Raw genomic sequence first — 14,926 nt, 5'->3', positions numbered from 1 at the left:
TTGCATCCATGTATGAAGGACAAGTTTAGTTTTAAATTTGGTTTGTTTTGCCTTAGTGTGAGTTTGTCTTCTAATCTCTCCTTTATCTTTTCTTTTCTAATTTTTTCCCTTGCAAGTTATTTACACTTAAAATTAAGCATATTTGTATTTTTAGAGATAAGGAGGAATAATTTCTCAATTGAAGTTCATTAGGATATAGAATAAAACTGTCTGCTGTCTCAAAATTTCAGCTAATGCCTCAAGGCAGAGAAAAGGGGCAACTCCTCTTCACTCTTACCGGTGGAAACATGGAAACCGGGTGAGTGATGCTCTCATCCCAAGCGCCTGACCTCTGGGGTTCCCACATGATGTCAGCTGGTGGTGGTGTGACAGTTGAGTGAGGCAGCACTAATGATACAAAACAAAGTTGGACCCTTTAAGAGAAACCAAAAGCACATACTTGTAAAATAGAAACACAATTACTTATTTACCTCTACCTGTTCATTGTATCTCAAACCCCAGAGGGTTCTAATTCTAATTAGTAAATTAGAGCCCAAACATTTTCATCAAACACACGTACATTCTCATCCTTCCCTACTAGTTCCATGAATTCAGGAGACCTGTTTAAGATTCAGCTTACTCATTTGCAAAATAAGCAGATGCTACATAATATATATAATTTAAATATCTAGCTTTGCACAAATTAAATGGTATGTGTAAAGCATTAGCAACAACACAATACATAGTTATTATTGCATAGGTATTACTATTGTCATCATTATTTCTCTAAGGACAGAGTTCATTTCAGTAATAGTACCCACTTACATATTCACAAATATTTGATGATTAAATAATTGTTTTAAACTCATTTCTAGTACCTATATATATTATCTTAGTGGAAGAAAATATTTGGGAAGGAAATTAATGTCTATTGCTGAAGATTGCCTTAGTAGCAATTACAATCTATAAACGATCTAAGCCACACTTTCAAGCATGTGTTCCAGAACAAGAATTACAAGCAGAAGCTTCCTAATAACCGTTTCCAGTCTCACTGAAAACATTTTTAATACATTTTCTAACATGTTATCCCAACATCTGCTTTCATAAAAAGGGTAAAGACTGTCACAGTCAAGCATTGGCCAAATGCCCGATTTGTCATTTATGGCAAAACATAAAGGTGAGGGTGATTCAGAGGAAATAATGGGTCATCAGTAATGCCCTCTAGCAAATACAATAGAAGTTCTCAGAGACACACTTGGAAGGTTTAATCATCCCATTGGATGACTCATTGAAAGTCAGTACTAGTATTGCAAAGGCAAATGTCTATTCCTCTTGGCTTCATAAATATTCTGTGGCATTCTTATTATGCAGAAAAAAAGACTACTTGAATACATACTCCCCTGTTTTTTCTGTGAAAACAGGTTCCAAAAATTTTAACAGGCTTTAGAAACTTTTCTGTGAATGATCAAATCTCATAGACTATTTCAAATTGTTTTTCCCCTCCCTTGGTTAAGAAACGGTCTACTTTTGAAAAGCTGGTTTTTTGGGAAACAGCAGAAAAGACTTATAAAACTGTCAAAGCAGAAAATGCAGCAAATTTTAAAAAGTAAGGAAGACTTTATTCAAGTCTACTGCAATAGGGAAGAAAGACCAGCAGTCATTCTGCACTCAACTCCCTGGAATAAAGGGTGGGGCCATTTCAACTTTGTGGTGAAAAGTAGAACACTGGCCATCTGTGCCTGCTCATTGCTCTCATCCAAAGAAGAGGCAGACTTTCTTTTATCTTCATGACAGGAGACAATTTTACAACTTGGAGCAAAGTACCCACTGAAATTAGGCTCCTACCCTCCCAAAGAGACTGAAAGATAGAGGTGTTATCTTCTGAGATGACTACATTTCCAAGAGATGGCTTCCAGGTCATTGAAAAAAGTAATTCTGGAAAATATCAAAACTGTCAAGAGGCATTTAAAAAGATTTACTTCTCAGAGGAGTAGAGAAAAAATGTACAATTACAAGTATTCTAAATTAAATGTTCTAAGAAAAGGGAGGGAAGGGACCTCTAGGATTAGGCCACGTGGATTCTGTAATGGCCAGAGGTGAGGGGAAGGGGCCTAGAGAAGGGAAGAAACACATCAACAGTTTAGTCAAGCTGAGGAAAACATTAAGGCTTTCTTGTACAAAATCAGTGAGTAACACAAAAGATATTTTTTTATTAAAGTATAATTGATACATGATCTTATAATGGTTTCAAATACACAACACAGTGGTTCAACATTCACCCATGTTATGAAGTCCTCACCCCCTCCACTGCAGTCACTATTAATGCAGTAACGTGCTAGTCATTACTTGTCTTCTCCATGCTGTACTGTCTTCCCTGTGACCTACCTATATTGTGAGTGCAAATTATACTGCCCCTTAATCCCCTTTTCCCTGCCTCCCCACCCCCTCCCCTTTGGTAACCACTAGTCCCTTCTTGGAATCTGTAAGTCTGCTGCTGTTTTGTTCCTTCAGTTTTGCTTCGTTATTATACTTCACAAATGAGTGAAATCATTTGGTACTTGTCTTTCTCTTCCTGCCTTATTTCACGGAGCAAAATACCCTCTAGCTCCATCCATGTTGTTGCAAATAGCAGGGAATTTCTCAAAAGATAAATTTATTTTAAAAAGAGGGGTTTTTTTTCCTCTTTTTTCCCTCAAAATTACCATGCCCATTTAAATTTTTTTTCTCTTAGAAAAACTTTAATTTGTATTTTTATCCAAGTTCCTTCTCACTCTGGTAGCCCTTAATATTATTTTGCCATTCACCTCATGTACTTTGGCTCCCTCAGAATGTTTGGATCCACATTCACAGGAGCAACAAAACAGCCTGCCATCAAAGCCCCAGCAGGACTCTGAAGCTAGTTAGGTGCTTCCAAGTGCATCCCATCTTCCTCCGTACTCCTTGACTATCTAGTGCCCTTGATCTATAATCCACATTGCAAACCTTCCATCTAATTTATATCTTCTCTCTCCCAGAGCTGTCACTCTCTTGCTGATTCTACTTCTACCCTGTTTACTGTACTACATAGAATCCCATCCTATTTTAAAGAAACTTCTCTATTATACACAACATCTTGACTCTTCCCTCTATCTCTTGGCTCTGTGTATAACCTGGCTCTCCTCTAATGATATAATTTTGCTCAAAAAGTGCTGAAAAGAAGCTGCTCTTTCTCCCTGTATTTTCTGGTTAGGAGATATTTTCATCTTTGTCCTCTCTATTCATTCTCATTACATTTCAATCTAACTATATTTGATACTTATCCAAAAGTCCTCCTCATCTGAGCCTCTAAAAAAATCACCTGTACCCTGCACTCTTCATCACTGTCACCAACTGACCTCCACTCCTCATGCCACATCGGTTGAGGACTTTGTATCTGGATTATAACCTTTCCTTCCATCAAGTCCTGTTATTATTCTGAAAGACAATGTCCATGTAACAAATTCATTCTCATTCCCCTCTGACAAAACACTCTTAAGATCTATATTCCAGACATCATCATCTTCCCAAATTCATTTTCTGATGTGGGATTTGAAAATATAATTTGCATACCTATCTTTACACCTCTATCACTCTCTCTTCCAACTAAACATCCATAAGAGTTTATCCCTTGTCTACTCACTGATCCTAGGAACCAGCATTTCAAGGATACTCTCACAGCTCTGTTAATTTTCTATCACATTCACACCTCTGCCATCTGGTTTTTGAATCTCTATCCTGTAAATCTGACAGATGGGTATTAATCAAAGTTCCTTTAACTGGTAATTGTATGTCCTTAGGCCATTTACTTAAATTTTCTGATCTTCAGTTTCTTCATCTATTAAATAAGGAAGGGGTTGAAAATATTACATGAAAAATCACATGTCAAGTGCTAAACTCACACTTGAATTGACATACTATTGCCCTTATTAGTCAGTCTCATCTCCAAAAGGCATTTTCTCTAAAATGAAGTAATGCTGGAGAAAATCATAATTGTTAGCTACCACTACAAACTGTGGTTTTCAACCAGAATTAAAAACTCAACATTGTTAGACAATTATTTTTTGTTTTTTCATTAATTTCCTTTCATTTTCTTTTTAGCTACCCAAAACTGTACCAATCCTCTCTACTTTTCCTTCTGTAACTATCCACCATGCTTTTGCAGATATCATTCATAGAGAAAAACAAAGGAACAAAGGTGTCACGGGGAAGTTCAATCCACTTATTTCCCACTTCAGATTTATCAGTGTTTACACTGAACCATCCATCCATTCATCCACCCATGTATGCATTCAAGAAATATTTACTAAGCATCTCCTATGTGCCAGATACTGGAGATTCAGTGGAGAACAAGACTTGAGGTTCCTTTGTTCCTGAATCTTACACTCTAGCATGACAGACAGTCATTGAACAAATTATTGCCAGTTCCCAGTGTTACAAAGGCAGCAATAACTTTCTTCAGACATATAAAATACTCTTAGTTCTAAATAATAATTTTAACTGGTAAAGAAGAGGACAGAAGGCAAGTGAAGCAGAGAGAATGGCAAAACCCTCAAGGAAGGAAAGAACAATCAAAGACCTGAAACACAGTATCTCTGGGCCACAGAGAAGGAAGAAGGAAGGGACAAAAAATGGAGCTGAGTCTGTTAGTGATTCATCAAAGCTCTTCTCCACTTCTTCCATAATTACTGGATATGTGAGGCCCAACTGCATTACATTTCCCAGCCTCCCTTGCAATGAAGTGTGGTATGTGGATCAGTTCTTTTCATCGGTGTGAGAGTGAAAATAGTTCCACTTCCATATCTCGGCCATAAAACACCCTGTGCATGCTTCTTTATGTTCTTTATTCCTCTTTTAGATGACTGTTGATGTCCAGAAGAACCTTGGAAGCCAAGTATTAGAGATTGTTGAGCTCATCAGCTTGGGCTCCACTGTGGAGAAGAACACCTGTTCACCTGGAACAACAACCTGGACTATTGTAAGATTGAGAAATAAATTTCCACTGGTTGAACTCTTACTTTGGGAGGTCCTATTTGTTCCAGTGGTTTAGTCTATTCTAACTGGAAAGTAAGAAAGATATTTTATCTAGAGTCTTGTAGGCCATAATAAGAACTGAAAATAGTTGATGGATGTAAAGAAGAATATGTCAATGATATCTCATAAGTTTCCAGGTGGAGCAACTGAATGGAAATGATCGTGCAATTTGCCAGTGTAGGGAACACTATATATATGCAGCAAATTTAAACTGCAAGATAATGAGTTCCATTGTACACAGATGAAGATGCATATGAATAATTTAAGTAGAGATGTCTAGTAGGTATGTAGTTATATAGGTATGGAACTCAGAAAAGATGTTTTGGCTGGAAATAAAAATATGAGTGTGGTACATATAGAAGAAAACTGGAGCCATGGAGATTCATGAGATGAGCTCTTACAGTAAAATGCTTCTTTTGCTGAGTGGTAAACAGAAATGTATTTTTTCATTCCCAAACTGTTTCTACTAATGGGTATCTCTAGAGTAAGGTAAGTAAGTTGTAGTCAAAATACCTTTACTGTTCTTTTAACCCCTCAAAAAATAGAAGCTGTGACAAGCAAGCCATTGTTTCAACTATACAAGTATCTATTACAATTTTATTAATTAAATCATGGTACCCTTCTACTTTTTAAGTCATAAGCAGCAACAGAAATTATATTTTACTTCTAACTCATAATTGAGCTACAAGAATCCCATAAGAGTACCAAAATATTCTCCTCAGATATTCAGTTGCTGCCAACTTTCATTGTCTTTGCAACTAAGCTAACAGCATTTATATTTTTCACTGTACTCATATGAGTGACCTGAGATCTATTAGGACATTCTTTTCCACTTGAATAACGGGTCTTCAGATGTTGAGTGCACATTGTTGCATGTATGGGGAAGGAGAAAGAACCAACCATTTAGTGAGTGCTTACGATGTGCTAAGTACAATGTCAAGAGTTTCACATGTATTTTCTATTTATTTGATAGAACAAATCTTACTGAGGATGAAAGAATTTTAATCCCAAATCACCTGGCCTCTTTGGACATTCTTCCAATTTTGTCCCCTTGCCCACACATGGAACAGCAGAATGCCAAAGACTTACACTTCTGTGTGAAACATGTCAGAGTACCTGGAAGCTTTGCTCTTATAGTTTGAATAGGTCTCAACAAGGTCAAATTTCAACAACCAGCCAGTGCTTCTCCATTACAGACTAAACACCAAAATAGGACTCATATGGGAGAGACTCTAAACTGTGTAAACCTGTGTAACAGAATTCCTGAAAACAGAAAGTTGGTATCTTGTTTCAAAATACAATAGAAGAGAGGAGAAGTGAGGATGGATTGAGTTCAAGGTGCTGGTGAAGCTATAAACCAGATTCCTGACTTCCTGATATTACTGGGATGTGGAAATCTGAAAATTAGACTCTTCTCTATCCAACTTCCTACTTGACATAACCCTAGTCTTAGCAAATAGGGTCATATAATGTGTCTACATCTGAACCACCTGATTTGACCTCCACCTCAAAACTGGTTTTCTCCCTGTCCTCCCATTTTAGATCACTGTACATAAAAATTAACTCAAAATTGTTCATAGATTTAAATGTTAAATGAAAAACTATAAAACTTCTAGAAGAAAACATAGGAGAAAATCTACATGACCTTGGGTTTGGTAATAAGTTTTTACATACACCAAAAACATGATCCATGAAAGAAAAAATTGACATTAAGACTTTATTAAATTTTAATAGTCTTCTCTGCAAAAGATACTGTAAAGAAAATGAGAAAACAAACCAACAACTGGGAGAAAATATTTACAAAATACATATCAGATAAAGGACTAATATCCAAAATATACAAAGAATGCCATAGAATAATATACCAAAAGAAAGCCTTAAAATTCAACAATAAAGAAATAATTTACACTGATGGACAGTCACTGTAATGGGGTATGTTTTGGGAACTTGATAATGGGGGGAATCTAGTAACCACAATGTTGCTCATGTAATTGTATGTTAATGATACCAAAGTAAAATTAAAAAAAGAAATAATTTAGAAATAGGTAAAAGATCTGAACAGACACCTCACAAAATAAGATATGCATATAACAAGTAAATATATAAAAAGATGCTCACTATCATTTATCATTAGGAAATGCAAATGAAAACAACAATGAGATATCACTATATGCATCCATTAAAATGGCTATGATCAAAAAACTGACAATACAATTGCTGGGGAAGATTCAGAGCAGCAGAACTCTCATTCACTCTGGTGGAAATGCTTACATGTTTTAGAAGAAAATTCTAATTCACTTATCTTATACATACTACTTTTATGATTTTATCTTACATGTTACCATAGCAACTCATATTTTGTAAATCAAATTTAAATTATTACATATAATAATATAATATCTGAGCTGAAACAATACTACAAAATAAAACTGAACTCCAGGAACAGATCTTCCAAAATATTTTTCTAAGTATCTTTATAAGAAATTATGACCTGCACTGAAACAGTTTTCTTGATTTTTCATATTTATGCTCTTATAGTTTGGGAAAAACAAGAATCAAATTTTATTGAGAAATATGTAGTTGTCATATTTCTCATGTTTCTATTATTCATGCTCATATTCTCATAGTTGTTATGCTAAATTTCAGGTAAATTATTGGTGATTTAATACATTTATTTGAAAAGAGTCCCATTGCCACCCCCTGGAGAGAGCAAGCCTTCACTCCAAAAAGAGCAACTACACAATACTGAAATTCTAGGCATCATGGGATCTGGATGATGGGTATGTTTTCAAGAATCTTTTTGGCACATTCCAATTACCTTCCAAAAAATGCAAAGCCAGCTCCAAGCACATATTCCCAAAGACATAACAGAATTAAGCACACCATGTAACTATAGGAACATGTAGTTCTGTTAATTCTCTTACCACCAATTGTTCTGAAGTGGATGATAAATTGGGGCTGCCACTTATCTATGTATTTGTTGGTTTGATCATTTATATGTGACCCATTATACCGTTCTGTCAATCAAGATATTTTCTTGTTCACCAAATTCTTTCTCCTTCAGTTTTGCTAAATACTTTAGCAGAAAATGTTTTCTACTCTGCCTTTCATATCCTCTGCTCTGCAGTTTAGTACATATTGATACTGCATTTTAGTAAGAATTGCAAACTTCCACATCTGTTCCCAAATTGCATTATCTTCTCCCATGTGTGTGAAAGGACATCATACCATGGTGATACCTCAGTTGAAGTTATTTGCTTTCTGTAGTGGATGCTTACAGTGGGCTAATCATACATCTCAACAAACTGAGAGAAAATGTTCCTTGAATCATAAAAAAACACAATAAAATAATAGATATAACTTTAATATATTGCAATTTTCAAGGTCCCAGGCCTAAAAACATCCTCTCCAACAAGTATTCTTTTATACAAATAAAATGAAATGCAATCATGAAATTGACACACCCCAGAATGGTGTTCATTGGGCTATGAACTGGTAACCTATGTAACAGAATGTTCAACTGGACATTTCTCATACATAGAATTTCCTCTGTCATAGGCAGAATCATGATGCCCCAAAGCTTACCACACCCTAATCCCCAAAACTGTGCATATATTACTTTACATGGCAAAAGAAACTCTGCAGATGTAATTAAGATTAAGGATCTTGAGACGGAGAGTTTATACTGGATTACCTTGGTGGGCCCAATTCAATCACATAAATCTCTAAAATCAAAGGAACTTGTTTTGCCATAGTCAAAGATAGAGATATGACTGCAATTTATGGACTGAACTGTGCCCATCCAATCCCTGTGTGACTGTATTTGGAGAAGGGCCTTCAGAGAGATAATGAAGGTGAATGAAGTCTTAAGAATGGGGCCCTATGCTGATAGGACTGGTATATTTTTAAGAAGAGAAAGAGACAACGGAGATCAATCTCTCTGCATGGATAGAGAAGAAACCATGTAAGAACACAGAAAGAAGATGGCTGTCTAGAAGCCAGCAGAAGAGGCCAGAAACCTGAGGGCACCTAAATCTTGAACTCCCAGACTCCAAAATTGTAAGAAAATAAATTCTAATGTCTAAGCTACCTCATCTATGGTATTTTGTTATAGCCTGGACAGACTAGTATCCTACAGAAAGGAGTCAGAGAGATGCAATACTGCTGGCTTTGAAGATGGAGGAAGGGGATCATGAGGCAAGGAATGTGGTGGCCTCTAGAGAATGTAAAATGCAAGAAAGTAGATCCTCTCCTAGAGTCTCCAGAAAAAAATACAATTCTGCTGACACTTTCAACTCAGCCCACTGAGATGTATGTCAGGCTTCTGACTTAAAGAACGAGGCAATAAATTAGTATTGTTTGAAGCATTGCCTTCTCCACCCTCAAGCACATACTTGTGTGGTAATTTGTTACCATCAAAATAGAAAATGAATACATATTCAAAGACTGAAACACAGACTATTAATGTTGGCATTGCTAAAAAGAAGGCCTTACTACGTTTGTGACTTTCTCATCATCCTTCCAGCTTCTGTTTATATATAAAAGTTGAGATGTGGAAGCATTTTTGTAAGAGGGTTGTTAGGTCTAGTAGTAATAAGTGCTAAGGTTGTAGTTCCCTTTCCCTCCTGTCTTCAAAGGAGTTAAAAGAGATTCCAGGGGTTTCCTCCCAGCCAGGAGAAGGGAGTAGAGCCCTCCAAGAGGAAACAAGGTGCCTACCAGAGGAGCAACTCACCCACAGACAGGATGTTTGCTGGTACAGAAGCCAGTTGCCCTGTGTTCCACTCCTACTGAGGAGGCAGTCTGAAAAAGGCCTTGAAGCAAGGTTAGGGATGAGGCAAAAATATTAGACCCTGGCTTTTGCCTGGAAGACTTAAAAGGCAAGATGTTGGCAACAAATGTCTCTGGTTGCTGAATGAAACAAAGAAATAAGGCTACAGATGTTGAGACTTGAATTTCTAAAGCATGGTAGAGGAGCATGAATATGCACAATTCTCATGAGCCAAAATGGCCACTCTGGAAGTCAGCCAGGACTCTTCAGTTTTGGAAGGACCCCTTCTCAGAAAAACAACTTGCTGTGGTGTAATTCCATGGGAAAATCCCAGGGCAAAATACCTTTGAAACAGAAATCAGTCAAAGGGAGAAATAAAGTTTAAGAAACCCATTCATTTCTTACAAGCAGTTGTCCAGTCTTTCTCTTCACCAGGCTGCAGCAGAAGAGAACTTCACCCAACCTCTGAGGTCCAGATTAAACCTCCCACACCCTTGTAATCTCCTATTGATATGTAAATGGTAATTGTCTGAACACCTTGGAAACAGCTATTCATATGCAGATGCACTAAAGCCAGGCAAGAGATTCTGGAAATACAATTTTAACCACAGCCCACCCCTCCAGAAATCTCACCTCACAATCTACACATTCCCCATCTTCCACAAAGGTCCCTGTGCAAGAAAAGTGGAACATTGTAACCAGACTAATAACGTAAAATCATGATAATCCTCAAGCCAGAGGATTCAACTAGGTTCAAAGTCCTATGAAGATTAAGTCCATAGCTTGCCCATTTCACAGGCAGCCAGTAGCTGAACAAGTAGGGAGTTCAGAGCAATCATCATGCAGCAGCTGCTACCAGAGAGCAGGTCCAGGCCACAGGAACAGTAGAAGAAAATAACCTTAAGGGCAATAAGATACATGTTTTAATGATACCAGCATAGGCAAATCTTGTCCATCATACAGGATACATGCAAGAGAGTGGTCCTGTGATAGGACAGTGGCAGGAATGGGATCTCGTCCTGGTCTAGTATACCAGACTTTCACCCCCTCTCTGTGGGAGTTACAGATGGGTCAATATATAGGGCTACAGGAGGTACATTCACTGGCAGTAAGATACAACAAAACTGCCCTGTAAGATGCTCTTACCTCCCGGACATTTTGGGTACACTACTGTGATCTTTGGGGTCACTCTGCTACTCCAGGAATACACATGAAGCCAACTTCCAGACCTTTTCCCCAAGGTGGCAGAAGGGCCAGCCATTGCCGGTCCATGTGTTGAAATGTCCAGGACAACATCCATTCAACAGTGTCTCCAGGGTTTAATGCAGGTGGGACTGGCAGCAGGATGTTGCTCTGCTGGCCATATCCTGGCTTCAAAAACTCCTCATTGGTTTGCACATACAGTTGTATAGGAGAGGTAGCATGGTGTGTTAGCATATCCACAGGGCTCAAGCCTCCTTTTTGGGGCTTCTTATTCAAATACCATAGCACAGTCAATAAGCAAACTGACCTGCCCCATAGATTATTGTTGTCTGACTTCAGGCCAGATTTCAACAAACCATTTACCTCTCTATCGTTTCTGCCCCAGTAGGGTTATATGATACATAAAACTGCCACTTTATTCCTAATAGCTGCACCCATTCTTGTAACACATGTCCAGTGAAGTGAGTGCCTTGATCACTCTCCATCACCTACAACTAGCCATAGGCTGCAAAGAGATGCTCTAGGACCCTCTTGGTGGTTTACTGATCTGCACGATATGCAGGAAAAGCAACCAATAGGCCAGTAGCTGTATCTACACAAGTCATGGCATACCAATATCCTTCTGATATGGGCAGAGGCCCAATATAGTCTATCTGCCACCTGACAAGGGCTATCAGCCCCTTTACTATAGTCCCATGTTGCTGCAAGACTCAGTGTAAGCCCCTCTTTGAGCATACAAGGCACTCCTCCCAGCTCTGCTGACTTCTTCAAAGGGCAGTGGCAAGCCCCACTGATGGGCTACAGCCCACATTGTCTTTTGCCCCGCATGCAACAAATGCTGATGTAACCATTGGGCTGCCTCAGAGGCAGGTTTTCCTTCTAGCCAACACACCTGGGCCAATGTGTCTGCTTCATCATTTCCTGGGGATGCCAAAAGCAAATGGCCCATCACATGATATACGGTAACAGTCTTAGTCTGACCAGAGGCGCATAGGTCTTGCCACAACTCTTGCCCCCAAAGGGGCCAGTGACCAACCATCCAGTTGGCATGGTATCATGTTGATAGCTACTGGGTCAAGTCCCAGTAGACAGCCCAGCTGTCAGGGCAATTATAGGGGAGGGCTCCTGAATGATCATGAGCCATACTGCCCACAACTCAGCAGATTGGCTGCTCTTCCCTTCACCATCCTCCATCCATATTTTCTCAGTCTTAGAATGGAAAGCCACAGCCCTCTACTTCAAAGGCTGCCCATGACTGGAACCACTTGTATACCAAGCATCTTAAGGTTTAGGAACTTTTTATTCCTGATAAGGACTCTCGGCTACCAATGGCTCAGAAGCAAGTTCTTCCTGCTTTCCACTGTCATATGTCACTGCTCCCAATAAGCATGGGAGTTCTCCACTTAAGGAGCTAGTGGAGAGGCTGCTACACTGCTGTAAATATGTGCCCCATTTGGCCAGTGTAGGCATCTGTGCCACGCCACTCCATGGCCTTTGGGTCCAGTCTCGCACCCATCTCACGATGGGATAGGTGGTTATTACCTTCATTGGAGCTGTTCTAGTCATGGGCTAGATAGCCAGCAAGGCATGGTACACAGCAGCCAGTTGCTTCTCTGTCAAGGTGTACCGGACCTCTGCTCCTTTCCACAGTTGTGACCAGAATCCAATGGGTTGGCATTTCCATTCAAGCTGCTGCCAAAGACCCCATCCATAACCATCCTCAGTTACATGAACATCTAGCTCACAGGGCCTTGATGAGTCCATTACACTCAAGGCCTATATGGGCTTGACTGTTCACTTAGCAGCAGTAAAAGCAGATGCACATGTCTCATCCCAGTCCCTCCTGATGCCCTTTTGTACCAACAGGTATAAGGGCTTCAGAATTTATGTCAAGTGTGGGATTAACATTCTCCAGTAGCCCAAAAGACCCACAAACTCTTATTAGACTGCCACAGTGGTAGGGATAGGGAAAGCATGAAACTTGTCTATGACTGCTTTAAGAATAACTTTAGTTTTATCTGATCAGACAACCCCCAAGGATTTTACAGACAAACCAGGTCCCTGAACCTTGGTGCTATTCATAGCCCATACTTTCTCCTGTAGATGCTGCATCAGTCTAGGAACTGCCCCTTCTAAATCTGCAAGAGAATCAGGTGTGGGCATAATATCATCAATGTAGTGATACAGCTGCACCATTTGCAGTTTTCTTCCATGTGGCCAAGTCCTAGGCTACAAGTCCATGACAAATGGTAGGACTGTGGAGGTATCCCTGTGGAAGGACAGTGAATGTTCACTGCCAGCCTTTCCATGTAAAGGCAAATTGTTCCTGACTTTCCTGTACTATGTCAATAGAGAAGAAGCATTAGCAAGGCCCACAACCTAATGATACATCCCCAGTTCATAACTTAGTGTGTCCATAAGACTGCTGTTGAAGGACAGCAGCATGCAAAGGGGTATGACTTTATTCAATTCCCTATAGTCCACAGTCATACACCAGGAGCCATTTGGCTTTTTCACTGGCCACACTGGGGAATTAAAAGGACTGAGTGGGATTTATGATACCAACCTTCTCCAACTCCTATAGAGTTCTCCAATTTCCTTGTGCCCCCCAGGCAATTTATACTGCTTAGTATTTGTCACTCACCTAGGTACGGGCAGAGCTATAGGTGGATGCTTAGCATGTTCCCTCAGAACTGCCTTTACCACACGTACCCTCAGTCTGAACTCACCTGCAGTTGTTGCTCTTCAGCAACAAGAAGGTGGGGGGTGCAGGGACAAGCAGGACCAGCCTGTTATCCCCAGGGCTGAGCGAGAGGGCAAGTGTCAGTGGCTTGGACACCCTCCCCTGAGATCCGGGGAAAAACAAAACCACACCAAGCCAGGAGATGTGTCAGCCTCAAGGGCACAGCAAAACTCAGCTTTATTCCATCAGAGGCTTAGTTATATAGGGGAAGATAAGGAAGTAACAGAAACCAATGGGAATTGATTATCTCATCTGTCACTAGGGTCTTTAGGCAGGTTTCAGGTTAGGTGGGGAGGCGGAGTTAGGGCCAAGAGTGCGCACGCGGGAAGCTAGTTAGGCCACAAACGCGGAAGTAATGAGGGAGGATGGAAACCTCCAGTCTGTGGCTGTCACAGGCCTAAAAGAGGCAAAAGGTCCCAACAATTCCCCCTTTTTGTTTTATAAATGCTCTGGGATGTCCTGGCAGGCAAGGCCCCTGTCTTAGGTTGTCCCACTCTGGGGATCTTACCCGTCACTGGGTACCTTGCAGCTCTTCGGTTGTCCCAAGCTTACTCATCCTCTGTGGCCTGTCTTAGGTTGTCTCCACCTTGGAGATCTTACCTGTCATGGGCGCGTGGGGAGATAGTTAGGGGGAATTAACAGACACAGCCTCATCATAAGGCTTACAGCGACTGCAGGGGTCACTGGCTTCTGTGGCGAGCCTCTGGTATTGTACTTGTACGTTCATCAACTGAATAGATTCAATTCTTTTTGGGACAAACTGGACAATTTTGTTAATAATGCAGGGCCCAAAAGTGAAAAGTAGGAGCAAAAGAAGGATAGGACCAAGGAAGGGCAGAATATAGGGCAACCACCCATATAACTCAGTCCAAAGAAAATTAGCTTGTAATTCTTTTCAGTGTCTCTCGAGGTCTTCTTGAAGTTGCTTGACCTTATTTTGGACTATGCCAGAACGGTTCGCATAAAAGCAGCACTCTTCCTGCAAAAAGAGACATAAGCTTCCCTTTTCAGCTGTGAAGAGATCAAGCCCCCTATGGTTCTGTAGGACTACTGTTGCAAGGGAATCCAATTGTGCTTGGAGGTCAAGAATTGTGCTGGCTACAGCTTGTATATCATCAATCATCTGTTGAGAAAGGGCTTTATAATAATGCAGAGAGGTCCCCAATCCTGCTGCCCCAGTGGCA

The sequence above is a fragment of the Manis pentadactyla genome, chromosome 5 (assembly GCF_030020395.1).
Source record: "Manis pentadactyla isolate mManPen7 chromosome 5, mManPen7.hap1, whole genome shotgun sequence".
Lineage (NCBI taxonomy): Eukaryota > Metazoa > Chordata > Mammalia > Pholidota > Manidae > Manis > Manis pentadactyla.
This window is presented reverse-complemented; position numbering follows the sequence as displayed.